Source organism: Mesocricetus auratus, unplaced genomic scaffold (assembly GCF_017639785.1).
Source record: "Mesocricetus auratus isolate SY011 unplaced genomic scaffold, BCM_Maur_2.0 Super-Scaffold_100014, whole genome shotgun sequence".
In the NCBI taxonomy this organism is placed as follows: domain Eukaryota; kingdom Metazoa; phylum Chordata; class Mammalia; order Rodentia; family Cricetidae; genus Mesocricetus; species Mesocricetus auratus.
In genome coordinates, this window is record NW_024429197.1 from 44,673,635 (window position 1) to 44,699,636 (window position 26,002).

A 26,002-nucleotide genomic window follows, 5' to 3' on the forward strand; every position below is an offset into this window, starting at 1 on the left:
ATCAGTGAGCTAGGTCAATGACACCTAGCTGTTGCAGCATGTTGACATGTTCTCTGTTAACCCCCTTTAAAGAACTAAATCAGATGGTTTGCAATTTTTCATATTCGTAATACTTTTTCACTAGAATTTTTTTGTGACACCAGGAGCAGAATAGTCATATAAAATAGGTATACAAATCAAACATTTGCTGACAATTCATAAAAAAATTTTAAAAATTCTTATGTATTTATATAATTTACCATTTACTAAAGAAAAAGCAAAATTTACATTCTGAAACTTACTAGTGATCATTACAGTTAGTAAAATGGCTGGCTAGTTGGAGTTGGTTAAGTTGGGCCATCCTACTCCCTTCCTTTACTGTCTTCAGGGAGTGGATTTTGTTGGATGGTCTTGAATGGCCTTACGTTTTAAAATTTATTTTATTTGGCTAAAATTTTTGTTCAACTCAAGCAATATTCAGTATTATGTTTTGAAAATCTAAAGGTCCATGTTGTTAAAATGGACTTTTTTTGAGCTAGACTAGGACGACCATGGGCTGTGGAACCCAGGAGGAAATAATGACTTCACCTGGTGGGCATTGTTTATCTGGGACATTGCTCAACAGAGGACTGGTGCTGTCTCTCCAGCCTTCATTTTGCTCACCTTGATTTTTACTATTTAGCTCTTTGATTTCTCTTTCTAACTATTCCCTTTCCTTATTGCTGACATTTCTTTGTTAAGTTCTAGTGAATTTAGCTCAACAAACAATCGTAGAATAATTGACCATATTTTTCTTTTTTGAAACAGGATCTTGTGGAATATCTCAGGTTGGTCTTGAATTTCTGTTCCTCTCGTCCACCATCCCAAATGCTGGGGTTATAGATGTTTGCCACAACAACAGCTCTGATTGGACACTTTCTGACTCCTGGACATTGAAATAATGACTGGAGACATGAAAACAAATGAGCAGTCCTTATCCTTACAAGTCCTTGAAGACCCTCTATTTCCTAGGCATAGTCTTACCACCATTGTCATCCTCATAGTCTTACCACCATTGTCATCCTCATTGTCAGCATATTCCTCAAGCACTGGGATAATGGCATTGCTTGAATCATTTCATTTCACTTTGCTGTGAGGAACCCCTTTCTAGAATTGCTCCAACTTTTACCCCAATGCTGAAAGTATTTGTTCGAACTCTCAGGTGCTCTCAGGTGCTCTCACTTCCCTGTAGGGCAATGATTGCCAGTATCTTCAAAGCTTTCTGTTGGCCGATAGGAAGACCTGGGAAGCCTGGGAAGCCTGGGTGTGGCTTTGTTTCTGACTTATCCACACTTGAAACTAATATGTGTTCCTTATGTATGTGCTGTAACATGTCAGTGGCTGGTAAGTGTCAGACTTCGATGACCCAAGACTTACTTTGGGTAGACCTAAGAGATACAAATGCTGGTCGTGTGATTAGGAGCCTCAGAAGACTTCTGACTCTATTCAGGAGGTGGGAATTAACCTAAAAGCTGACTTGCTGCCAGAAGGATGGTGAAACCATCTAGCTTGAGATCATTAACTTTTAACAACATGATATACTCTAAAGTGACATTCAGAAGGAATGGCTAAATATTTTGAAACAAAAAGACCATTATAAAGAATCTCATTAACTTTAATAGGCTGTTTACAATAGCCTGTGTCTACATAATTATGGGCTCTCTCTATACAACGTGAATTTATTGGTCGTTTACTAATATGTTAGATATATACAATACCCAACAGTTTGAAGTTTAGAATGAGAGCCTCATTTGCATTAGTACTGGGAGTTATCTGGGCATTCTAAACTGTCTGTGTGGAGAAGATGCTCTGTACTTACCAAGAGGATTGGAGCAGTTGGTTAGATGGCAGCAGGAGCCGCTGCTCATTTAGATATTCTGTTTCAAAGGGATTAGTTCTCTGTGGGTGAGGATGGGAGCAAAATGGGCTTTTGCAGTGCTTAATACTGAACCAGACACCTAATAAAGAATATGAGTACCATCCAAGATAAAACATACTTGGAACAACAACAGTGGGCACTCTATTTGAAATGCATAACATGTCCAGTGGATATTCACTGGGATTTTGCCTGCATGCCTAGATCTCCTCACTATCTCACTATATGACTGGAAGCTACCCACATTGAACAGATGAATAGATTAAGGGCTGGGAAGGTCATGAGGCAGTAGGCCTTGGATTTTGTCATGAGTGCTTTTTTATTTTTAGACTGGAATGGTTTTGGAAAGGCATGTGACTCCTACTGATCTCTTTAATTGTTTGGATCAACCTTGTTGAATTCAGGAAGGAAGGGTTCTGCTTTTCTGGTGTTGCATTCATTCTGCTTGGAGGTGGGGCTGTTACGTGCTTCTCGATAAAAATACAGCCATCTCTATGTGCAGAAATGGCTTAGATTAAAAATTCGTGAATGTTGCTGAGTTGCAATAGACACAATTGAAAAAATGTCATTCCTCTTGCTCTGTCTTTAAGAGCAATGATTAATGTCCCATTGCAGGATGATCTATGTGCCCATAGATTACTGCCCGAATCAGGGTGTCTGCTTTATGACTTATTGTTTGCCTGTGATCATCGAACATTTTAGTTAAAGATAAGTGAGGATTAAAGTACTTTCCTTTTTGTCTTGGCAAGATTTTTTTTAAAGGAAGAGGAAAAATAAGAAAAATCAGGTAGGAAAAGATTTCACTGATGCTTGGATGAAATTAAGCAACTAAAATCAAATTAATCATTTATCTGTGAGCATGTAAAAAGTTTGTCAGATACTTACCAGTAAAAACCCTAAGAACCTTTGCTATGCTAGACAGCTAGATATCACTATTGTTTGGTATATCACAGGATTATAGAGATGGGTGTATTAGCAACTCATGTAATTTTATAACTCTTGAAAAACAATTAATGAATTTCGGGTTTCTAAATTAGAGAAACTTAAAATGAATATGCATTATTGATCCAGCTCCATTTTGCGATGTTTGCTGGTATGCCTGTGTGTGTGTGTGTGTGTGTGTGTGTGTTTTCCCGTGGTTTTCCTTTCCCACTGTGGCAGAAGAAGGAGAAAGCAAGCTGGTCTTTTTAATTTATTGCATTACATTAGTTGCACGATAAGACTCTTTGAAGATGATTGTCTTGTGAATTCCAGTTCCAGATCAGTGGACATTTGGCTGGAAGGATTTATCCTGTGTGCTCAGAGAATTGGGCTTTAAATCAGTGTTAGTGGAGGCTGCAGAGAGCTCGGGTTTTACAACTGCAATAACTAACTCACTGGGGAAGTGTGTATGTGACCCTTTTCTGATATTCCGAGGGAAGTGTGTGTTTGATCATCATTGCTTTACATTCTAAAATGCAATACAACAGAAACATTAGCTTTCCTGTAGCCATGGGTTTGTTTCACAAGGCAAAAATGATTCCATATACTTTGCAATTTGTAGGGGAATTGAACTTTTGAATCCACCGAAGAACACTTAGATTGAATTATATCAGGATCAGGGGACATTTTAAGCCAAAGGTAGCTTAAGTCCCTCTAAACATTCTCTCTCTCTCTCTCTCTCTCTCTCTCTCTCTCTCTCTCTCTCTCTCTCTCTCTCTCTCTCTCTCTCTCTCTCTCTCTCTCTCCTTCTCCTTTCTCTTTTGAAAGAGACGTTACTTAAATTGATGGCAAAAATACCCCTAGGAAAACAGAAAAGTACAGATTTATTTTTTATCCATGTATTTATGTATCTACCCAAGAATTTATTTTTCAAACAAGTCCTCACAGAAGTTAAGCTTTGTGTTTTAGAGTGCCTTGTTTGATACTGGGAGGAGGCTGACATGAGTTATGACAGAAAATGCATAATTCTTTGACAGCACAGAGGGAGTGATAGAATGTCCCAAAGAATATTATATCCCTACAATGAAGAGAAAAGATACTATATGATGGCTTGGTCTTCATGACCTCCTAAGATCCGACTCATGTTGGTAGAGCTTTGTGCTTTGTGTGCTAGACTGTAAGATGCAGTCTTGTACGAGATGTCCAAGTCCATAGATAACACCCTGAAAGTCTTCAGGGCTCCCTGGGTGTGGTCTCCCAATGACAGAAACCCACTCACAGTCTCTAAACTGTGGTTTTGACTGTGTTCTTTTACCATAGGATTAGAAACCTGCTGACTTCCCTCTTTTTAAAAGTTTATTGGTGCATTTACAGCTGTCTAGTGCACAACTGAGCAAATCCATTTTCCAACACATTAGCCCTTGGCTGTCTGTATTAAGCCTGTGATCAACTATAACCGATAGGCAGTTTTGTAATCCATGCAAAATATTGCAAAAGTTTCTGTGTTCCAGTAATTGATCATTTTGAATCTTAAAGTAGGATTTCATATTTACCTTAAAAGTTCCTTGACTTTGCTTTAAATGCTACAGTTTAAAGATAATTTTTAAACCTTAATTTTGACATCCCCTTTGTTAGCCATTCTTTCTCAATCTATGGAATCAATAAACTTGTTTAATATGCAGCCTATATCTTTATATAGGTCATTGCTACAAACGTAAAGGGAAGCAGGTGGGAGGACATGGCATTAGCTCTCCTCACAAGTCACTTCCTTTGGAATATGTGTGTTTAGGTGTAAGTCAGTTTAGCCAGGCATGGTGGCATCCCCCTGTAGTACTAATACTTTGAGGCAGGATGGGTATGAGGTTAAGAGCAGCCTCGGCTACATGGTGAGACCCTCTTTCAAAGAGGAAGAGAGAGGAAAGAAGTCAGCCTGAGCATTAAGCTCACTGATATATTATCCAGATAGACTCATAAATAAATGTTATATCTATATTGATCAATTTTGCAGGAAAGCCTCTATCTACCTGCATGTGGTAGTCTGCAAGAAAATGGCCCTCATATAGGGCAGTACTATTAGAAGGTGTGGCCTTGTTGGAGGAAGTATATAACTGTTGGGGGTGGCTTTTGAGGTCTCCTTTGCTCAAGCTACACACAGTGTTATACACAGTACTCTTCCTGATGCCTGTAGATCCATATGTAGAACTCTCAGCTATATCTCCAGCATCATGTCTGCCTGTGTGCTGCCCCTTGTTTCCTGCTGTGAGGATAGTGGACTAAACCTCTGAAACTGTAAGCCAGCCCCAAATGAAATGTTTTCCTTTAAAAGAGTTGCTTTGTTCATGGTATCTCTTTACAATAATAGGAACCCTAATTAAGATACAAACCAATTTCTCATTTATTCTTGCTATTGAGGTTTAATTAAATAGCAAATATTTTTATTCTCTGTGATGGTTAACCTTAGTCATCAACTTGACTGGATTTAGAACCAATTAAGTAAAATATCTCTGGGCATACCTGTGAGGTTATTGAAGTAGGAAAACCCATACCAAGTGTGGGTGCCATCTTCTGGCATGGTCTAGATATACAATATTTGCCTTTGTGTCTTATTGGCAAGTTCATCTACACTATTTGGCAATTCATCTATCCTGCTGCTGCTTGACCCCTTTTTACTGACATCATAACTCAACTTAAGTCTTGCAACATGGACTGAAGGTCAGTGGCTCTTTGGGAATGCATCAGCACCAGGCTGCAACTGCTGAGGCATCTAGCTCCGTGGGAACAATAACGATTAGACTTTCAGGCTCTACAGGTTTTTTTTTTAACACTAATGAAACTCATTGGGGAAAAAGACTGGAAAGTAGATTGAGAAGCTTATTGGGAAGAGGAAGGGGCAAGAGAGGGTAGTGGAGTGAATATTATAAAATACATCATGTACATTCATGAAAATGTCTAGAAATAATGACAGTATTCTGAATTGGTAGAGTATGATGGTTGTCCCACTACCAGCTCATCTAAGACCTTGGGAATATCTGCACAAAGATGTCATATCTGGTGCTTTTCCTTGGATCCATGCCTTTTCCTAAATGTCTTTAACTGTAGTTTACAATTTTCTATTGGGATTACATTTCAAGCTGCCTATTTAGAATTACTTTTTTCTTTTTTCTTACTTTATGCTTACTATGCACTAGGCATCTCTTCAAATGTTACACAAGTTTTATCTCACTTGTGTATTATCCTAATGCTATGAGGGTTAGCACCTACAATACACAAGCAAGGAATGAGAGTTGTCACATGTTAAAACCTTTCCCAAGGACCTTGAACTAATGCAAGATCTGAAAAAAAATCCAACCCATGCAGTTGGACTCCTGGGATTTTGTATTTTTGTACTAATTCCCAGAAAGTAGCTTAAAAGATCTGTATTTGAAATGTGACACCAGAACCAAATTCTGAATCCAAAACCAGTAACAAAACCCACAAGTATTTTTGTTTTCTCTGTAAGATTATTTGAAGCCACATGACAAAGTTAAGAAAATATGAATTTTCTATGGTGCCAGCAAGAACTGATAAAATTGTATAACCTGAAGGACATAACTAAGTAACATACTCATAGGTAGGTATAGGGAACATTCCCTGGCTTTTAGCTCAGCTTGCAATATTAGCCATCAATGTATATATACGCACATTGGTCTGAGGAGGAGGAGGTAGTAGCACCAGATCAGAATACCCGGAAACATCAGATCCTTTCTTTTATGAAAGGCATACATTTCACATTGTGAGAATGCATGTTTGTGTGTGTGCTCCTGAGAGTAAAATATTTAGTTTAAAAGGAAGACAAAGAAAACCAGCTCTGAGACATTTCATTATTTCTGCTCACTTATTTAGTGTTTCTGTATTGTATTGCCTGGTACATATTAGTCCCCGATAAATGTCTGTCAAATGAATGAACACATTCCCACAATAACCATCCACAGATCTGGAGTGAAAGAAGAGGAGAAGTTAGGATGCATTTTTTTTTTCACAAGGCCTCTTTGTCTCTGTTGCATATTTTCGTTCACTGCAGTTTCTTCCTCTTCAAGGATGTTACTTACTGTGGCAGGGACACCCCTCTCTCACCAACTCCAGGCACGTTCTTCATTTTGAAACACATAACTTATTTATTATGTTATGCAAATGAAGGCACAGCCAGTGACACCATGCTCTGTGAAAGGCAGAAAGAAAAGAACCCTATAAATACAAAGAATCTGGACCAGAGAGCATTTTATTACAAGCCTCACTCCTTCCTTAAAGACAGTAAACATGATGAATTTCTCTTTGCAACTGAATTTATGAAGATAGATGGTTTTCTCTGTGGTTGTTTTAACCAGGTTTGCCTTGTAGTCTGAGGCAGAGCTGCAAACCCACAGACACATTCATTGCTGTCCCTAATGACAGGATGCCATGTCTTATGTATGACTGAGTGGGACTTCAGAAAGTGACACAGTGTTCTACCATAGGAATGGCAGCGGCATCTTCTCTTTCCGTGTTGCATTGGAAGGGACCCAGTGTTTTCTTTAAGAGAAACCTTGGGCTGCTTTAATTCCCACAACTTCTTGTGGCACAGTTTTCAGAGTCAGATTGATAAAAAAAACTCTTTTGCTGACACTTTTTAAAAATGCCAACTTAGGACTTGGTGGCACACAGTTTTGTATCTGGTTCTCCTTCATTCAGTCCACATTTTGACTTTTTGCTGAGCTGACACAGAAGGGAGAAGTAAAAGCGAGGGGGAGAGGGAGGAGCTGTGAAGCCTGTGAGCTCCATGCATAAATGCCTTTCTCACTCAACACTGTTCAAGCCTGAGTGCTCAGGCACAGCCACAAGAGGGAATGGGCTCCATGGTGTTAATGATGACAGCTCGCATCGTTGGCTATGCAGATCACAGAAGAAAGCCATTCTGCTGAGCTCCAATTCCATCAGGATCATTTACCTTTTGAAGGATAGAAAAGAATGCATTGAAGATCAAAATCATCAGCCTTATTTGGCTTCATCCAAGATTTATGGCAGCTGCTTTCAAGGACAACTGAGAAAACCAACTGCAGAATTCACATCTGTACCATTTCTTGTCTTTCAATATTTTATAAATGTTATGAGCAAAGTCAATCTCTGGGGACATTAAAATTAAACAGCCTCTGTCCCTTCCCTATATTGGAGCCAGCACACATATCAATAATCTCTGTATTTTAATATTCTCATTTTGTACCATACCTTTTAGAATAGATGTTTCAGAAGCCTGAGCATAGTTTACTGTTAATTTACTAGGGGTTATCATGATGTGGGATTCATGCCTTTGTAGTGTGAAAGGCATTAAACTTTGATTTAAATTGTTAATAATAAAGTACCTGTTATTTCCAGCTTTCCATATGAATTCATGCTGGAAAAAGCAAACATTTAGTGACTATCAACCAACATTTGAAATGAAGACATATTGTCCTTAATTTGAGTGCCTTGATATGTTGCTAATGATAAACAAAACTCAAGTCATTAAAAAAAGAGTAAGAGGACATTTGCTGTGATCTCCAAGGAAGTAAATACTGTTGCTTTGGTTCCCAGAGATTCTTTGATTAATTTTGACAGCAAGAAATATTTCTTGAATCCATATGATAAAAGACCGTAATATAAGCGAGCCCGATACAGAGGCTCACAAATTATCCCGAGGATCAAGCATCATGGACAAAAATTGATAAGGCAAATTAGCTTTCTATTTGCAAGATTCTCACGGGCTCTGAACTTTTTTTTATCGTAAAACATTTTTAAAGCAGTCCTGAGTGGTGTCACTCCTACAGATCCTTGCGGTACTTTCCATTATTTACAACAAATAAAGGCTTTTTTGCAACTAGATCTGCCAGCGTTTTGACTCTTAGCTGCTATATTTCTTGTCACAAGGAAGGTAAAATGTCAAATGCCAAAAAGAAATGGACATGAGTTCCCTAAATTAAGTCTGACTCCCTGGGAAATGTTGAATATTGAATGAGCAACTGTTGCTGAAGGGAGTGGTGGAGCCAGAGAGATCTCAGTTCAAATATGTGTTCTGCCTGAGTAGCTGGGTCACCTTGGACAAGTTACTTCACATCTCTGATGTTAAACCCAGCATCTTTTGTTTTTCCCGATACACACAGAGAGAGAGAGAGAGAGAGAGAGAGAGAGAGAGAGAGAGAGAGAGAGAGAGAGAGAGAGAGAGAGAGAGAGAGAGAGAGAGAGAGAGAGAGAGAGAGAGAGAGAGAGAGAGAGAGAGGAGAGAGAATGTGACTTCCTTGGGAGCCATCTTATGAGGCAATTGGACTGCAGATAGTCCTTATCCCATAGGGTACTTCTCTTGGCCTTGACCTGTGTGTTTCATTCTGCCTTTGGTTTTCTCAGCTCTAGTTACATTGTTTCTGGGTAGTTTACAAAGCATACTGAATTTGTTTCTGCTTCAAGTTGTTGGTATTTACTGTGTCTTATACACGGAACAAGTGTTCTCCTGTTTTCAGCAGGAGGCAAGAAATGATTTACTCACCTCTTAGACATTATTTCCTCAAGAGGTACTTCTCTTTCATTCTTAATAAAGTAGCTCCCTCACTACCATTTTATGCTCCCCCAACTTTTAATATAAAATTATACTTCCTGATATTTTTATCATCTCGTATTGTCTGTCTTCTTTCCTGCTTTAGCTACCTTGCCTTGCTTAGTACAGAAAACACTACATGATGGTGATGATGATGGTGATGATGATGGTGGTGGTGATGGTGGTGGTGGTGATGGTGGTGATGGTGGTGATGATGGTGGTGGTGATGGTGATGATGATGGTGGTGGTGATGGTGATGATGATGGTGGTGGGGATGGTGGTGATGGTGATGGTGGTGGGGATGGTGTGATGACGGTAGCTACAGTAAGAATAGTGAGCACTTAAGCAGCTCTGCCTGCCTGTGTGCTGCCACTGTTCTGTCTGAATGTGTAGGCACTGTCTAATCCTTCCTAAACAACATGATGTAATGTGATGGTTAAGCTTTATCTTCAGTTGGTTGGCGGGAGAGACACCTAGACTATCTGAGCGTGTATGTGAAGTATTTCTAGGGATGACTGGTGTCTGAGGAGAGAATGTGGCCTGTACTGTCCAATAGGGTTCTTGAGGGAAAGAAAGGGAAGGTGAAGCCCAGTTAGTGTAGGCACAGTCTCTTTCTGCTTCTTGGTTGCAGAGCAGCCTTACACCATTCTGTCCTCTCAGCCATGGTACTCTGATTCAGTAAGGTCCCAGTGATGGGGCTGCTTGCCTCCACGTACTCTAACCTCTGAAACTGGGGGCTAAAATAAGTGTTCACCACAACAGTAGAAAGCCTGACTAGTATGGTCTGGGGCTGTGATTTTCTCATACTGAAGGTACAGAAAATGAGTCACACTAGCTACATGAGTTACCTAATAGTACGTCAATGACAAGAAAGTGAGCATGAATTCTACTGAGAGCAGACTTTTATTTCACTTTTCACAGAAGCTTTCTTAGGCAATGGGTTTAGGACACACTCTCCCATAAAACAGCAGTTTGGCATTTGAGAGAACAGGTTTCTTTGATTTTGTCCCTATCCTTTCTGTCTGATGCAGGCCCTAAAACAATTCTTGAACTTTCCCCTAAAGTCCTAAAATATTGATTCCAGAAGTGTCCTTCCTATACTTAGAGAGAAAAGAGACATTTCTTCATTTTATTAGTTCTTAGAGTTAGAGATGGCAAGAAGAATCTGAACAAATAACTCTACAAAATCCTCCTGTTACCATTGCATCATGTATTATTACATTTTTACCAATCATATTTCTCTGTGATTCCTTTTCTTTCTGAACCTTAGGGTAACCTGTTTATCAGAGTGTTTGTTTCTGAAGGCCTTTGCTATTAAACATCCATGTCAAATAAATTCAAATGCTTTTGTCTTATGAGTGTTTATTTTGGTAAAGAGGTCTCAGCCATGAGCCTAGTGATGGGTGGCAGAAGAAAACTTTTCTCCCTGATGTTGGGCGCGAGCCTGAACATTATTGTAGCTTGGTCCTGGAGGGACACTGGCCCACTTGAGCATGTGGCTCTGGAAGGCCTTACCTTTCTCCCCATTCCCTCTGCCTTGGAAAAAAACATTGAACTACATCGCTAAAGCTAGCCACCAATATCTATTACCTTATTTGGCCACTTCCTCTCCTGAAGCTCACTACCAAGGTCCAGCAGTGAGGTTTGATTTACCCAATTAAAACATGTCCAATTAAAAATTAAACACTTCACCCCAATGCAGGGTTTCCTTTACGTTTATAAACAGCCATTTCCCTCGGGCCACGTCTGTCTCCTCTCTATGCAGAGGCAGTCCTCTGTCCCTACAGGACAAATAACCTGCCCCTTTCCCTTGTCCCTTTCTTCCCATCCCCTGCCTCCTTTACCACCCCATCCTAACCCATTCTAACACAGACCTCTCCTGTTCCTCTTTAAAATTACACCTGCAAGCTCATTTGCTGCTGTTTTTCTGCCTGAGTAAGAAAGCAGCCACTTTAACTTTCTTTCCCTGATTGACAAACAGGTGGTTACTGGGGTTTGTTCCGAATCTGTGGTCTGGAAGGGAGCCCCCACTCTTTGGGGGTCTCCTTCAGGCCCTTAGCTCTTTACTCTTCTCCTCTGTCCCTCACCTGCCTGCCCCACACTGCTGCCTACTTATTGCAGGGTGGCATTAGCTTCTAGGTTTTCCCAGCTGCCAAGAAGTGGTGACTGGATTTTCTTGTATTCATGTTGCTCAGATAACATATTGGGTGCTCTGAACTTTGGGGAAATGATAAGACTTTAGGAGGCGGTGTTCAGACTTCTGCGGGAGGTTAGACACAAACCGTTGGTCCAAACGAAACCACCTATAGGCAACATGTGAGCTGTGCTAAGGAATTGTGGAGTGAAGGATCTGTTCGTCTTAAGCGTATTTCTTGCTGAGGTAGTGAGTTTTCAGACCAGTGGGCAGACGTTCCTGGGGCTTCTGCTGCAGTTCCTTTGTTTATGTCTCAGACACTGTTTTCCCTGTGTTGAAGATGCAGTGCCCTACCTTGCACTGAGAGTGTCCCCTAGGACTCTGGAGATGTGTGGGTAAGACTGTGGACAGCTGTGGTGGAGAGTTAGCTGCTGCTGTGGCTGTCACTTTGCCAGCCGTCTGGTGCCCCAGACATTGTCATCCCTAGCTTTATTTTATGCTTGATGTCAGGATGACGACTTGAGGGATGACCCACTTTTTCTAGAGTCAGATTGTGTGACCCTTGTGACAGTCATTTTCCACACAGAAGAGGGGTTTCCTTTTCCTTTTGGGTTCTAGATGGTTAAGATGAGTGTGGTTTTTAAAATAGTGAGTGGGGTGTTAACATTTTACTATTAAAATCATGATTATACCTTATAATTACAAAGTGTGTGATTTGATACTTAAGTATCAATTTATTCCTACATTTATGTCAAATGTTTGCTGCATTCGGCATGCACACGGAGTCCTGGAAATGATGCTTAGCCTCGGAATTACTGTGCTGCTAAGCAAAACCAGAAGAATTTGTGCCCTTGTGGAGCTGCAGAATGGTAGAAGGCTGTCCCCAAGCACATCAGTGTAAAATCACAGCTCTCATAAGGTGTATGAAGAAGCAGCCATACTCCAGGGACTGATCTGAACAGGGAGGCTAGGACAAGCTACCCCGAGGAAATGGCTCTGAACTAAGCTGTGAAAGACGTATCAGGCATAACGAGGGCAGAATTTATGAAACGCACTATCCTTTGTAAAGGGATTTCCCATTCACTCTTCCACCCTCGATCTCCCACTAACCGGCGGGTCCTTTTAGTGGACAATGACTAGGGTATTAAGAGAAGCTCCGTGTGTGGCCTCAGGTCAGTCACAGCACTAGTTCAGGTAGAACAGGAACCAGACATCTGTCTTCTGACCTCTCTGAGATGATGCCACAGATCTGGGTGCAAACTATGTTCTTCTAGTTATTATTCAGGCAAATGACATTCTTCTAGTTAGTAGGTAGCCTTCGGCATTCTCACGTGTAAAGTGGTTGACTGCTAATGTTCTTTTCACAGAGCTATTGAGCAGATGAGATGGCATAATACATTAGCTAACATTTACTTTTCCTTTAAGTCATTTCTTTGTGACTTTTCGTCTCTCTACTGCTTCACACTTGGAATGCAGACGGAGGCATTCTAGTCTGTGAGAGGGGGAGATCTTGGGAATCATCCTGAGATCTCGTATGTATATTAGTTCTGGTTACTCAGCATGGATGTATGTACTTCAATATGTCCTTTCAAATATATCAGGCCATTTCTTCCTAGTGACCTAGCAACTACATCTGTTTGATGCATCTGTTAGCTTTCCAGAAAAGTTACCATAGGATGATCACTCTAGGACTAGGATTAGTAACATTTTTTTTTCTGAAGCTCTCATTTAACTCAGTTATAGTTACTAACTTACTACAGTTCTTGGATACATTTGCTTCTTCTCTTTTAAAATATGCTTTAGGCACTTAGATTGTATGGCTTTATTAGTTTAGTTTAAATATCAAGTGTAGTGCTGGGGAAACCCACAGAAACAGTTGCTCTGTCTTAGCGAGAGCACAGGGACCCAAGTCATGAAGTTGGGGAACCAGCATTGGACTGAATCAAGCCCTCTGAATGTGAATGCTAACTAGAAGGCCTGGGCAGTCTATGGGACCTCTAACAGTGGAGCCAGTGTTTATTCCTAGTGCCCAAATGCATTTTGGAAGCCCATTCACCATAGAGGGATACTATCACAGTTCAGAGACATGAAAGAGGGCCTAGGTCCTCCCCCAAATAATGTAGTGGACTTTGATGCCCCCATGGAGGGCCTCACTATCTTTGGGGAGTGCGTGGGAGTGGGTGGGGGGTGGGAGGGCATGGGAGGATGAAAGGGTGAGGGAAAGGGAGGATTGATATGTAAAATAAGATTGTTTCTAAAATAAAAACTATAAAAAATAAAAAAGCCAAAAAAAACAAATAAAAAAATAAATAAGTATCAAGTGTGACTTCTAGGAAGAAGGCAGCTTGAAAAGGATGGATTATAGAACCAGAGGCTCTGAGTCCATTCTGCTACACTTACCAGAAGGGTAGTCTTGGTTGTTCAACTGTTTTGGCCTTGGTTTCTTTGTCTGAAAAATGTGGAGACAAACAGCTTCTTTATAGATATTAGTTAGCCAGGTATGCTGGCTTATACCTTTACTTTCAACATAGAGAGGCAGGCAAGTGGATTTCTGATTTCAAGGCCAGCTTAGTCTTCATAGGGAATTATAAGACAGTCCAGGCTCTACAATGAGATTCTACATATCCTCTCCCCCCTCTCTGTCTGTCTGTCTGTCTGTCTGTCTGTCTGTCTGTCTCTCTCTCTCTTTCACACACACATACACAAACTATCCAAATGAACAACACTATACAGATGTTGGATATGTAGGAGTGCCTCCTTAATGCACCCCAAGGATAGCAATAGTTCTATTGATGTGGTTGGAAGGTTTAAGTTCAACACATTTTTTGTAAGACGCTCAGCACAGGATCTGGTAGATGATAAATGTTGTTTGTTATGATGAGTGAGATACTATGTTAACAGCTAAAGGGGCTATAAATAGAACAAGGCTCCCTGTCCCCATGTGTGTTTGTGTGTGTGTAACAGGAGATGCTTAGGATGTTCTGGAAAGTGTGGTTCCAGTAGGCTATGATTTCTGAACCATTACTATCTTTTATATGAATTATGCAAACCTTGAATCATCTCCATTTAGAATGTCACTGGGCAATGTGATATCTTTCCTGGCAGATTTCCTTACAATTCTTGATTAGACTTCAACTATTTATCTTTGTTTGTCTCGCCTTCAAATATTCCACAAGGGTAGTTTTTCTATAAAACAAAAATGACTGCAAATCTTGCACAGAGCTGGGACATGAGGATAGGCTTTCAACTAATGGAGTCGAACTGCAGAGCTCTGATCTCTTATGGTGCTGCTAATGCAACGTCTGAATGGTGGAACCTCTGCAAGGAAATGAGTTCTTGGTACTTTTGATGTACCCATGAAGAAAAGTAATGGTAGAGGCAGGGAAAGGACCCAGAAGACAGGGGCTGTGCAGGAGGATGAGGAAACTGGTCTTCGAGGGGAAAAGACAGTTATCAGAGCTGTCAGGAAGAAGGGGTTAGAATAAGGACTATTTGTTGGAGCTGTCAGGGGCAATGACTAGATACCATGCAGAAGTGGGTAATACTGCTGCTCTGAAGATAAAATTGAAAACCTCACTCTATGCATATTGATGTGTTATAGCCTTGTAAGGAAGGGCATCATGGAAGTGATTTTCTATTTTAGTGTTCTTCCAAATCTTGACATTCATCGGAGCCTTCTAGCCCCGAGTAGAGGCCTCTTGATTGGTTTGAGGAGATGCTACTGGGAGCGGCCTGGTCTCCAAGCACCCTGATTCAGAGAGTTCTACAGAGCTCAGCCTGGTGGCAGTGGCTTCTACATCATGGTCGTCATTAAGGGGTCAAAGTATTTACTTGATAGTTAAGCAATTTTTTTTGGTTTTTTGAGACAGTGTTTCTCTGTATTGTTTTGGAGGCTGTCCTGGAACTAGCTCTTGTAGACCAGGCTGGCCTCGAACTCACAGAGATCCACGTGCCTCTGCCTCCTGAGTGCTGGGAATAAAGGCGTGCACCACCAACACCCAGCTACTTCCAGCATTTCTAAAGCTAAAAGCAATTTCTAGAATAGATTTAGGTAACAATGGCAATTTTCTCAAGAGTATGGAGAGAACTCTGTAGCAAAACTGGAACAAATTCCCAGCAATGAACTACCATTTTTCACTAGTGTCTGTTGTCTCTGGAGCCCATTTCTGGAGGGTTCTCCACGTTCTTCCGGGTTGTGCTCATTGGAGCCTCTTTTCATGTTTGTTAGAAACTGTTATTCAAAGTTGTTTATAGTGAATCAGCGTTTCTCTCTTAATCTTCCCACTTACTACTATAGGAAACAAAGCATTTGGAATTTAGTAACAACTCCTCCCATATGTATAGCTCCATGCCAGCCAGGGAACACCCAAGGGGCCCTGATAAACCCTTTCCCCAGACCCTGAGAAAATATGTGACTCTCTCCAGGATCCCTGTGAGATTAGAGAATGAGGGTGTGTGGGGCTGTTTCCAGTCTTTGGAAACATTTCTGGATGCTTTAATCTGTGGCTTTGGGGAGGAAGCTAGTCACCTCTTATTAAAAGCCCATTTGCCCAGTCAGTTAACTTTCCTTTCTGGTTAGCCCTGTTGGTCTCCGAATCTTACTGAAAGTCCTGGTAGAAATTTGGTTCCTATGGCTGAACCCTTTCTTTAGGTTGTGAGGCCCTTGCCCTTTCTGGGCACTAAGCTTTGGGCCTTATTTATAGAAGCAGCAAATCCTTGGTTGATATCCTGATACTGAATTTTGCTCACTAATTTTTAAGAATTATTTCTCCTTCTATCTCTTTGCCCCACCCTATCTCTTGCCTACATCTCCATCTTCCTCCTTCCTCTCTCCCTCTTCTCTTTGAGACAGGGTCTTACTATGTAGCTCTTGCTGTCTTGAAACTCACTATGTAGACCAAGTTGGCTTGGAATTCATAGAGATCTCTTTGCTTCTGACTCCTGAGTGCTGGGATTAAAGGTCTGTAGCATTATGATCAACTCCACTTTTTTTTAAGGTGGAAAGGCTGAGTTACTTGCTTAAATTTCCTTAGATAGGTAAGAGCAGATATATGTCTAGATCCTGGGTGTAAGGTAAAAAGGCCAGCCAAACAAACACACCCTAACCCTGAAACCAGAGCCAAAGAAACACACTCTGCCCTTGACAAACTCAGTACAATAACCAACCAGTCCCTGAGCAGGAAAACCAACCAATCTCTGTGCTTGTCCAAGCTCAGGGATTGAAATCTGGCCAACTATCACCCTGAAAATCTTCACCCTGGGAAAACTCCACCCCAAGAAGCCCTATATAAGTCCTGTACCTGTGCAGTTGAGAGTTTCCTTTTTCCGCCCTGCCTGGCAGAGGCAGCTACCTTCCTGGATTCTTCCCTCCTAATAAATCTCTTGAGTGAGGTTTGGGTGAGACCTTCTTTCACTGGAGTGGAGCAAAGCAGGGAAGTGAGCCAGAGTGGAACAGGACTGTTAAGGCTTTTGCTGGGGGAAACTTCCCCTAGAGAGCAGAATTGTTAGACTCCAGGGACCTGAGCAGAACTGTAATAACTTGGCTGGGTAAACCCTCCCCTGATGGAGCAGAGTTGTTACGTTGGGAAGCCCTTTCCATGGAGCAGGGATGTAATACAGCTGCTTCACTGATGGTGACTGTCGGATTCCTTGGCTCCCCGACTGCCAGGATCCCTTTCCATCCCAGCAATGCTGGGATGTATTTGGTGCCATGAATTGGCGCTAGACACTGGATTTCTTTTGGTATCCTATTTACTATTGTCAACTTCTTCTCATAAAATTTACCATTTCTCTCAAACACTGCTGAAGTTGAAAACCAACCAGATGGCCTGTTTTCCTTTGCCTCACACCTGTGCCATCAGCCCCACGGAGTACCTGGGTGATGTTTCAGCTGGTTCAGGCTCTGCTTTTGCTTAAGGATGCATGAAGTCTAGCAGCATTATTTGTAATAGCCAGAACTTGGAAGCAACCTAGATGCCCCTCAACTGAAGAGTGGATAGAGAAAATGTGGTACATATACACAATGGAGTACTACTTAGTGGAAAAAAAAACAATGGAATCTTGAAATTCTCAGTCAAATGGATGATACTAGAAGAAACCATCCTGCGTGATATAACCCAGTCACAAAAAGACAAACATGGTATGTACTCACTCATATATGGATTTTAGACATGGAACAGGGGATTGCCAGCCTATAATCCCATTGGCAGAGAGTCTGGGAAACAGAGAAGACTCTAAGAGAGATATGCATGGTACCCAGGAGAAGGGGAATGGGAGTAGATTGGAAGCATGGGGGGGGGAGAGGGAGCATAGAGAAAGAGAGAGGGAGAAAAGGAGGGGAGAGGAGGAAGGTTTAGTTGGGGGAAGAATAAAGATCAGGATGAGAGATATCATAAAAGAGGGAGTTATTATAGGTTTGAGAAGAGATCTGGCACCAGTGAGATTTCCAGAGATCTACAAGGATGAGACCAACTGGCAATCTAAGCAATAGTGAAGAGGCTACCTTAAATGCCCTTCCCTGATAATGAGATTGAGGACTACCTTATATGTCATCCTAGAGCCCTCATCCAGTAGCTAATGGAAGCAGAGGCAGACACCCACAGCTAAACACTGAACTGAACTCCTGGAACTCAGTTTCAGACAGGGAGGAGTGATGAGCAAAGGGGTCAAGACTGGGCTGGTAAAACCCACAGAAACAGCTGACCTGGAGGGTAGGGGAGCTCATGGATCCCAGACTGATGGCTGAGATGTCAGCATGGGATTTATCCAGACCATCTAGATTTGGGTGTTAGTGAGGAGGCCTTGGCAATCTATGGGGCCTCAGGTGGTAGATCAGTATTTATCCCTGGCATACGAATGGGTTTTGGGAGCCCATTCCACCTGGAGGGATGCTCTCTCAGCCTGGACACATGGGGGAAGACCTAGGCCCTGCCATGGATATGACAGACTTTGGAGAGCCCCCATGGAGAGCCTCACCCTCCCTGGGGAGCAGAGTGGGGACTGGGTGGGAGGTTGGGGGACTTGGTGGGGGGTAGGGGAGGAGGGGAAGGAGAGGGAGATGGGATTGACATGTGAAGCAAGCTTGTTTCTAATTTAAATAATAGTAATAATAGTAATAATAATGATAAATAGGATTCATGAAGTCTGATGGGGGTCTCCATGTATGTTCACTATGTTGGTGGAACACTGAGGGACCCAGAATGACCTTGCACAGACACAAAGGTAAAAAACTAAACCAGGCTGTGGTCTATGGGAAGGGAGGCTGCATAAAGACTGCAGAGGCAGAAGATGCTTCTTTTATATTGAAGTCTGTCCAAGCACACAGCACAGTGTGCCCAGTTGCTGTAAGAGGAGGGGCTGGTCATCTTGAAGTCTTCTTCCCATATTCTGCCACAAGTTCCTGCTGCAATGTGACCTCTGTGATGAACACCTGCGGCCCTGACTTCCCTCCCATGTTGGACTGTATCCTCAAAATGTGAGCCAAAATAAACCCTTCCTTCTTTCAGTTGCTTTGGTCACGGTATTTTATCCCAGTAACAGGAAAGGGAAAGCACAGTCACTGATATAACAATATAATATTGTTACAAAAATTAGAATTCTAAAATAAAAAAATTACAACTCCAAAAAAAATCAGTGTACTTATCACCAAAGCTGACAAGGTATCTGTCTTTATGTGTTTTCATTTTCTGTTGCACACTGGAATCAAAGGTTGGAGCACATGTTGAATACAAGGGCATATCTCTGGGTGTGTGTAGTTACATACTGCATTCAGTCTTTCCAGGAACAGTTAGAACTGATGGGAGATGAACTGTATTCTTATGTGCAGCTGCTTTTTGTGGTGCTTTTCGGAATCAGGTGACAGACAGATGACTTCCAAATTTCCTCCCAACCATAATTTCCTCAAAAACAGTCCTGTTTGTGGCAGCACTTGTCTTAAAAACCTTCTGCACAGACCATCCATTTGTTGCACTTGATGAAGCTAATCATGGGTGGGCCCAGGCTTCCTCTTGCTGTATGTGCTTTCTGTGACTCGAGAGAGAGGGAGGAAAACAGCCTGTGTAGAAGGGACAAAGGGTTTGGTTCTGCAAAAGATTCCCTCCAGCCAGGCTCAGGTGGAATCTACTCCTTGTGATTAAAGAGGAGTCCTCTAAAGGCCAGTCCATTAACTGGGCTCTGTGAGGAAGGAAAATGGTGCAGGAATGGGGTGTTATTCTTATTTTTTTGTGACCTGCTATGAAAAAGGAGTGTTTGCCTTCTAAAAAACACCCACAAGCTCTGAGGGGTATAGGCTTGCCTTCAGGGATGGGGTGGGTCAGGGTAGAGCTGAACTTGATGCTGATTGGTTTCACCACAAGATGGCATCCCTACTTCTAAATCTTTGATTTTTGTTTTAGTTCTGCGAAGAAACCCTGTACCTTGTTCCAATTATTGCAGAACAAAGGCAAACTTGACTTAGGTTTTTTAATGTGTGAAGGCCAATTTCACATCTCACCTGGAACTGTATCTTCATGCTTCATACAGGGCTGTTACTGTTATAGTGTTGTTATTAACAGAGTGGGTTCAGGTCATCTCTGCTTTGCTTAGGATCCTGACACCCTCCCTCAGACATCACGGAGGCAGGGGAGGGCATACAGCAGGGCTTACTAAAGTAACTAAGGTACCTGATCAAGAATTAAAGTATTAGGCCAAACAAAAGAAAAATGAGTAACTGGAGAACTGAGATGAAATATAAAACACAGTTATAATTTTATCACTTTCAGTTACAACTGCCGTAAGATTCCATTTGAGTAAATAGAGTCAAAACAAAACAAAACAAAAAACAGAACACCTACAAGCTCTGAGGGGTATAGGCTTGCCTTCAGGGATGGGGTGGGTCAGGGTAGAGCTAAACAACTAACTTTGGCATAGTTGATGGAAAAGCTAGCCTGGAATTCTTCTCTCTTCTCTTCTCTTCTCTTCTCTTCTCTTCTCTTCTCTTCTCTTCTCTTCTCTTCTCTTCTCTTCTCTTCTCTTCTCTCCTCTCCTCTCCTCTCCTCTCCTCTCCTCTCCTCTCCTCTCCTCTCCTCTCCTCTCCTCTCCCCTCCCCCTCCCCTCCCCTCCCCTCCCTCCCTCCCCTCCCCTCCCCTCCCCTCCCCTCTCCCTCTCCTCTCCTCTCCTCTCCTCTCCTCTCCTCTCCTCTCCTCTCCTCTCCTCTCCTCTCTCTCTCTCCTCTCCTCTCTTCTCTTCTCCTCTCCTCTCCTCTTCTCCTCTCTCCTCTCCTCTCCTCCTCTCCTCTCCTCTCCTCCTCTCCTCTCCTCTCCTCCCCTCCCCTCCCCTTCCCTCCTCTCCTCTTCTCCTCTCCTCCCCTCCCCTCCCCTCCTCTCCCCTCCTCTCCTCTCCTCCCCTCCCCTCTCCTCCTCCTCTCCTCTCCTCTCCTCCTCTCCTCTCTTTCCCTCCCCTCCTCCCCTCCTCCCCTCCTCCCCTCCTCTCCCCTCCTCTCCTCCCCCTCCTCTCCTCTCCTCTCCTCTCCTCTCCTCTCCTCTCCTCTCCAATCCTCTCCCCTCCTCCCCTCCCATTCCCTCCACTCTCATCGCCTTTCTTCTTGGGAGGATTGTTCTGGAGAGCAGGAGGTAACTGGCAGTACATGTCTTACTTCCAGTATAGTTGTAAGGGCGCTCCTGTCTCTTGCTTCTACTTGGGGACATAATTAACCATCCAGGGTCCTCCCAGAGGGCCAGGCCAAAGTCCTACTTGGGAGAAGCCTTTCTTTTTGATTTGCCTTTTTTTGGCTTTCTTCTCTTGTTTTTCAGATAGATTTTCCTCTTCCTGGGAATACTTCGTTTGGTAAACTGCATGTGCAGCATCTTTGTTTTCTTGCCTGATCCAGAGGACCTAGTGCAGGGCATTATGAGTTTAGAGTGCTTTAGAAGTAGGAATGACACCCTATATACATTCATCTTCTGCTTCTGGAAATACTGACTGTTCCGTCAGTAGCAGCAGCCTATGGCAACTTCAGGAAATGCAACTTAACTTAAACTCCTTCAATTTTAGAGACTAGGCATACCAGAGACATTTAATTTGGAAAAATGGCATATATATTGTTTTTACATAGATCCGTGTCCTTTTTCCCCTCTTTGATTTCAGTGAATTTGAACCTGATTGTTTCCTCTCCCTTCTGATATGACTAAAAAAGGTTTTATTTTTGCCCTCGATAGTTTGCAAATGTTTACATCAACATTAACCTATTTTAGATGATACATTCCCCCAAGGATGTATCATTTTGAGATGACGGCTTGTCACTTAGCTTGGCTCAAATTGAAAATATGGCAAAACATAACAAATTAAAATATTCAGACTAATTTCCAGAAATGCTGTTTTGATCAGTGAAAAAATGAGATAACATTTAAAATGGAGAGCAGTTTTTTTTTACCTTAAATGATATATTTACTGTAACATCAATAATCCCTCATTATAGACATGTATTGTATTCTTGCCATTTTGAATTATTCTATTTACTCTCACAACCCTGAAAGTGAGGTGTTTTTCTTCTCACTTTAAAAAATAGGTGAGGTATGGAGTGAATAAATAACATTTCCAGGATTGTAATTAGTAAACAATGCAGCTGCTATTTGAATCTAGGTCTTTAGACCAAGCCACATTGCTTCTACAACTGAACAAAATTAGCAAGCTGTACCTTATCAGCATTAGGACAGGGTCAACAAATATGTGCAATTGAAGTAGTCATTTGCCTGTAAAGAGGACTGCTATGGTATTTTTTAAAAAATAGTTTAAAGAGAAACACGGGAAACCTGTTTTTCTGTCTTCTTTAAGGGGGTCTACTCTTTGGTGACCTCAAGCATCTGATGTCTCCTTTAGTTTTCAGTAAAGGTTTGAGTAGTATATACTTAGTCTTATTTGATAAGTGGGGCAATAAGAAAAACACAAGTCTGCCGTATCCAATGTTGGTAAGGAAGAAAGTGGAAAACAACAGGATTTGGACCTAGAAAACCACACACTTGACGTCTATGCTGTTCATAGAGTGCTAAGCCACAACTTCCCAGCTGAATCTGCGAGTAGGAATATATTAGATTGAAGTTAATATTTCCTTAGAGTGCTTTACTTCTCATTGACGATAAGCGGGTCTATAAAAAGAGGAAGCGAAGCCATAGGTAGGGTAGAATGTGCAAGCCTTGAGGTTAAACAAGATTCTTTTGCTTTTATTCCCCCATATCCATATTCTCACTACATCTGATTCCCTGCCTGTAGCTCACCTGAAAACAAAACTAGGTTCACTCCTTTTGAACTGGGCAACTATGGATTTTAGAGGCTTGTCATAGCCCAGTGTTTCTTTGCATCTGGTATGTCTGTTCTGCAGAGCAAAGGGATTCATAGACAAACACTACAAGACTCATTGTAGACCACACAATTAATCATTCCAGGTTTCTGATTTGTTTCGTGAAACTTGCTATGTTCCAGTAATGGGAAAAAGACAGCTTCATTTATCACACTGTACTTCATGCTGCTGCTCAGCACCCTCCCCCAGGCCCCTCACCATAGTGAAACTTCTGAACATCTGCCGTGGGTACTGCAGCAGTAGTTTCTTCATGCTCCCTACCCAATCACCTTCTCAGAATACTGGTTTAAAGCTCTTCTACTGAACTGGAGACCGAAAGACCAATATTCTCAGTGATATGATCAGCTACTGAGTTTATGACTTACCCTCAGTTCTTTGCCAGTGATTACATTTGTGTGAGCATGTGACACATTGCCTGATGTTAGCAAGAGCACTGGCCTAGGTATAAGTTGTGCTGATTTTTTGTTTTTCGCCCTGCACTAAAGATTTGTCTGGGCTTCAGTGGATTACTTTACCTTTTTAGACTTTTTCTATGTAATTTACCAAGAAATCCAGCTTAGATTCATGTTTCCAAAATTTGGATGCACATTACAATCAAGTGAAATGCACAAAATGCTAATGCCTAGGTCATACATCCAATCTCTACAGGAATAGAGGCCTTGGAATTGGTAATCTTGGGGTTATGATGTATAATATGGTTTGAGAATTAATTATACTAAATGATATCTAGGGATCCTTTAGTCTTTCAAATTATATATATATATGTTATAGTGTATGTATGCACATTTTTTATTGCAAGTTTCTTTTTCTGTCTTTATTTTTTTAAGGCACAGTCTTGTTATAGAAACCAGGCTGGTCTCTACATCCTAGCATATCCCTTGCTGACCTAAATCTCCTTGTTTTCCTGCCTCAGCCTCTTTACTGCTGGGATTAAAAGCATGTGTCATACATCCATATTTAGTCCTTAAAATTTTAATTGCTATTGACTGTATAATATATCATTCAATGGGATATCAATTAAAAGCTCCAATAGAGTGAATCATTTTAGTAATAAACATAAAAATATTATTGTCTTAGATGGAAAACATTCTAAGTTTGTTAGACAGGTGTCTGGGGGCTTTGCTCATTTGTGGAAATCTAGACTATTAGTGTGTGGATGTTGGTTGGCAAGTAAGTAGATCCGATGGTAAAATTCCATGGAGATTTTATTTCTGGCTGCTTTAATGTTGAAGTAATGGCAAAACAAGGTCATCAGAATGCATGGGAAAGGTGGTGTTGAAGATGATCAACAAGAAAGTTATAGAAGTCCCCTTTAGATACTTGAGAATGAAAGCACTGTGGAAGTTATGATGGCTAATACTGTTTGTCACTTTAATAGTACCTAGAATTAGCTAGGAGACAAACCTTCGAGCAAACCTTCGAGCAAACCTTTGAGGGATTATCTTTATTAAGTTGAGTGAGTTCGAAAGACCTAACCTTTAGGTGGGTGACAGTATTGTCTGAGCTTGGGTCCTGACCTGCACAAAGAAGAGCAAACTAGATGAGCTGTATCATTTCACCTCCTCTGCTTCCTGACTGTGTACATGATGTCAACAACTTTCTCCAGCTTCTGTTGCCATGGCTCCCTACCACGATGGACTATATAGCCTCAAACTGTGAGTCAAAATAAACCCTCTTTTTGTTTGTTTTTGTCAGGGTATTTTATCACACCAATAGTAAAGTAATTAAGATGAAGTGTGAAATGATTGACAGGAGCCTGAAGAACAATTTGTGTTTGGAAGTTGTGAATTTAGAATGAGGATGTATGGTTGCATGTTTCTTGTTGGTCAAGGCCTTGTCAAGTTTGGAAAGATTCCTTTATGTCTTCCAGCTGCCATCAATTAATTCATTCTGTAAGATCTTGGGTTAGTTGTTGTTGGGATAGAGCCATGCCTTATTTACCTGGATCTGGTTAGATCAATTGCCTGGATCCCAAAATTCTTGTCTCAATGGAGAGAGAATGCCTTAGCCTGGCTCCTGGAATATGTGAACTTCTCTTGACTGACAATTCTATCCTTTTTGAGTTGGTAGCTTGTGCTTAAGAAGAAACCTAGGAATCTTCAATTATTTCCTGATTGGAACAAGACTTTCCTGTTGAAACAACCAAACCAACTTTTCTTTTTCTACAGACATGTGACGTGATACACATGAATCGTAAAATCACAAATCAAGTCTACACATATTTAAGATGGATCAGGCAAGAAGAATTTAGTTATGCAAACATTATCTAAAGTAGTAAACTTTCAGACCAAAGTGCAGAAAGTAGCAAAGTTTAGGAAAAGTCAGGCTTCTTGGTGACCTTTTTCTGAGATAAAGGAGAAAGAACAAATGTAATTTTTACATTGTTCATTTTATTCTCAATTCAAAGGGATTGGGAGAGCTGGCACCAGCAGGGGTTCAAGTGGGAGTACTCAGAGTAAAATGGACTTTGCGCTCTTCATGTTGAATAGGTTCTGCATAATGTCTGTGGATTTGGCATTGAAAAGTAGAGAGATGGAAGCACCACCATGAGCGCGACAGATTTATCAAGCTGAGTTATGTCAATTGTATTATGCTGTTTCCAAAGAGACAGTAGAGCCTGTGAAATTTAACAGTGTCTGTCACCACTTGACATATTGGCTAAAACAAAAGCAGATTGAGGAAATGACTCACAATAGTTAATTGTTTCAATAGTTAGTCTTTCCCATCTGTGCAGTGTGTTCAATTTGATGGGAACTTTGTGGGAAATTAATGCACTAAATTGTTTTTAAGAATCGTCTGCTCTCTGAGTTTTTAGTAGCTTAATTTCAATGTCTAAGATCTCTAATAGCTGTTCTAGTTTACATCAGACTACAAAGTCTCTTGACTTAGAGGATAGGAAAAGAATAGTTTGTGTATTTGTAATAGGGGGAAATGAACAACTCAAAGTTTGCTCTTTTAACTAACCAATTATTATGTAATTTGGCTCTGATAAGATCAAAAGCAGAGAGAAAAATATCTAGTATTTCACAAAGAAACACATTTCTTATGCTAAAACATTTCTGTTCTCTCATAACATGGATACACAGCATAGGCAGTGTCATAATCCATGACACTACTCAATAAAATTGATTATTTCTGATC

At 41.3% G+C, this 26,002-nt stretch overlaps 1 long non-coding RNA gene across 2 annotated transcripts in view; it reads right to left on the reverse strand.

The window, feature by feature from the left end:
* Positions 1-7,064: 7,064 nt before the first annotated feature.
* The window catches only part of LOC121144092, a 94,220-nt gene continuing 75,282 nt past the window's right edge, over positions 7,065-26,002 (reverse strand). For both annotated transcript variants that reach the window (XR_005881418.1, XR_005881419.1), the window contains exons 2-3: positions 13,930-13,978; positions 7,065-7,778 (exon numbers count right to left, since the gene is read on the reverse strand). This is a non-coding gene — a long non-coding RNA (uncharacterized LOC121144092). The remainder of the gene's footprint in view (positions 7,779-13,929; positions 13,979-26,002) is intronic.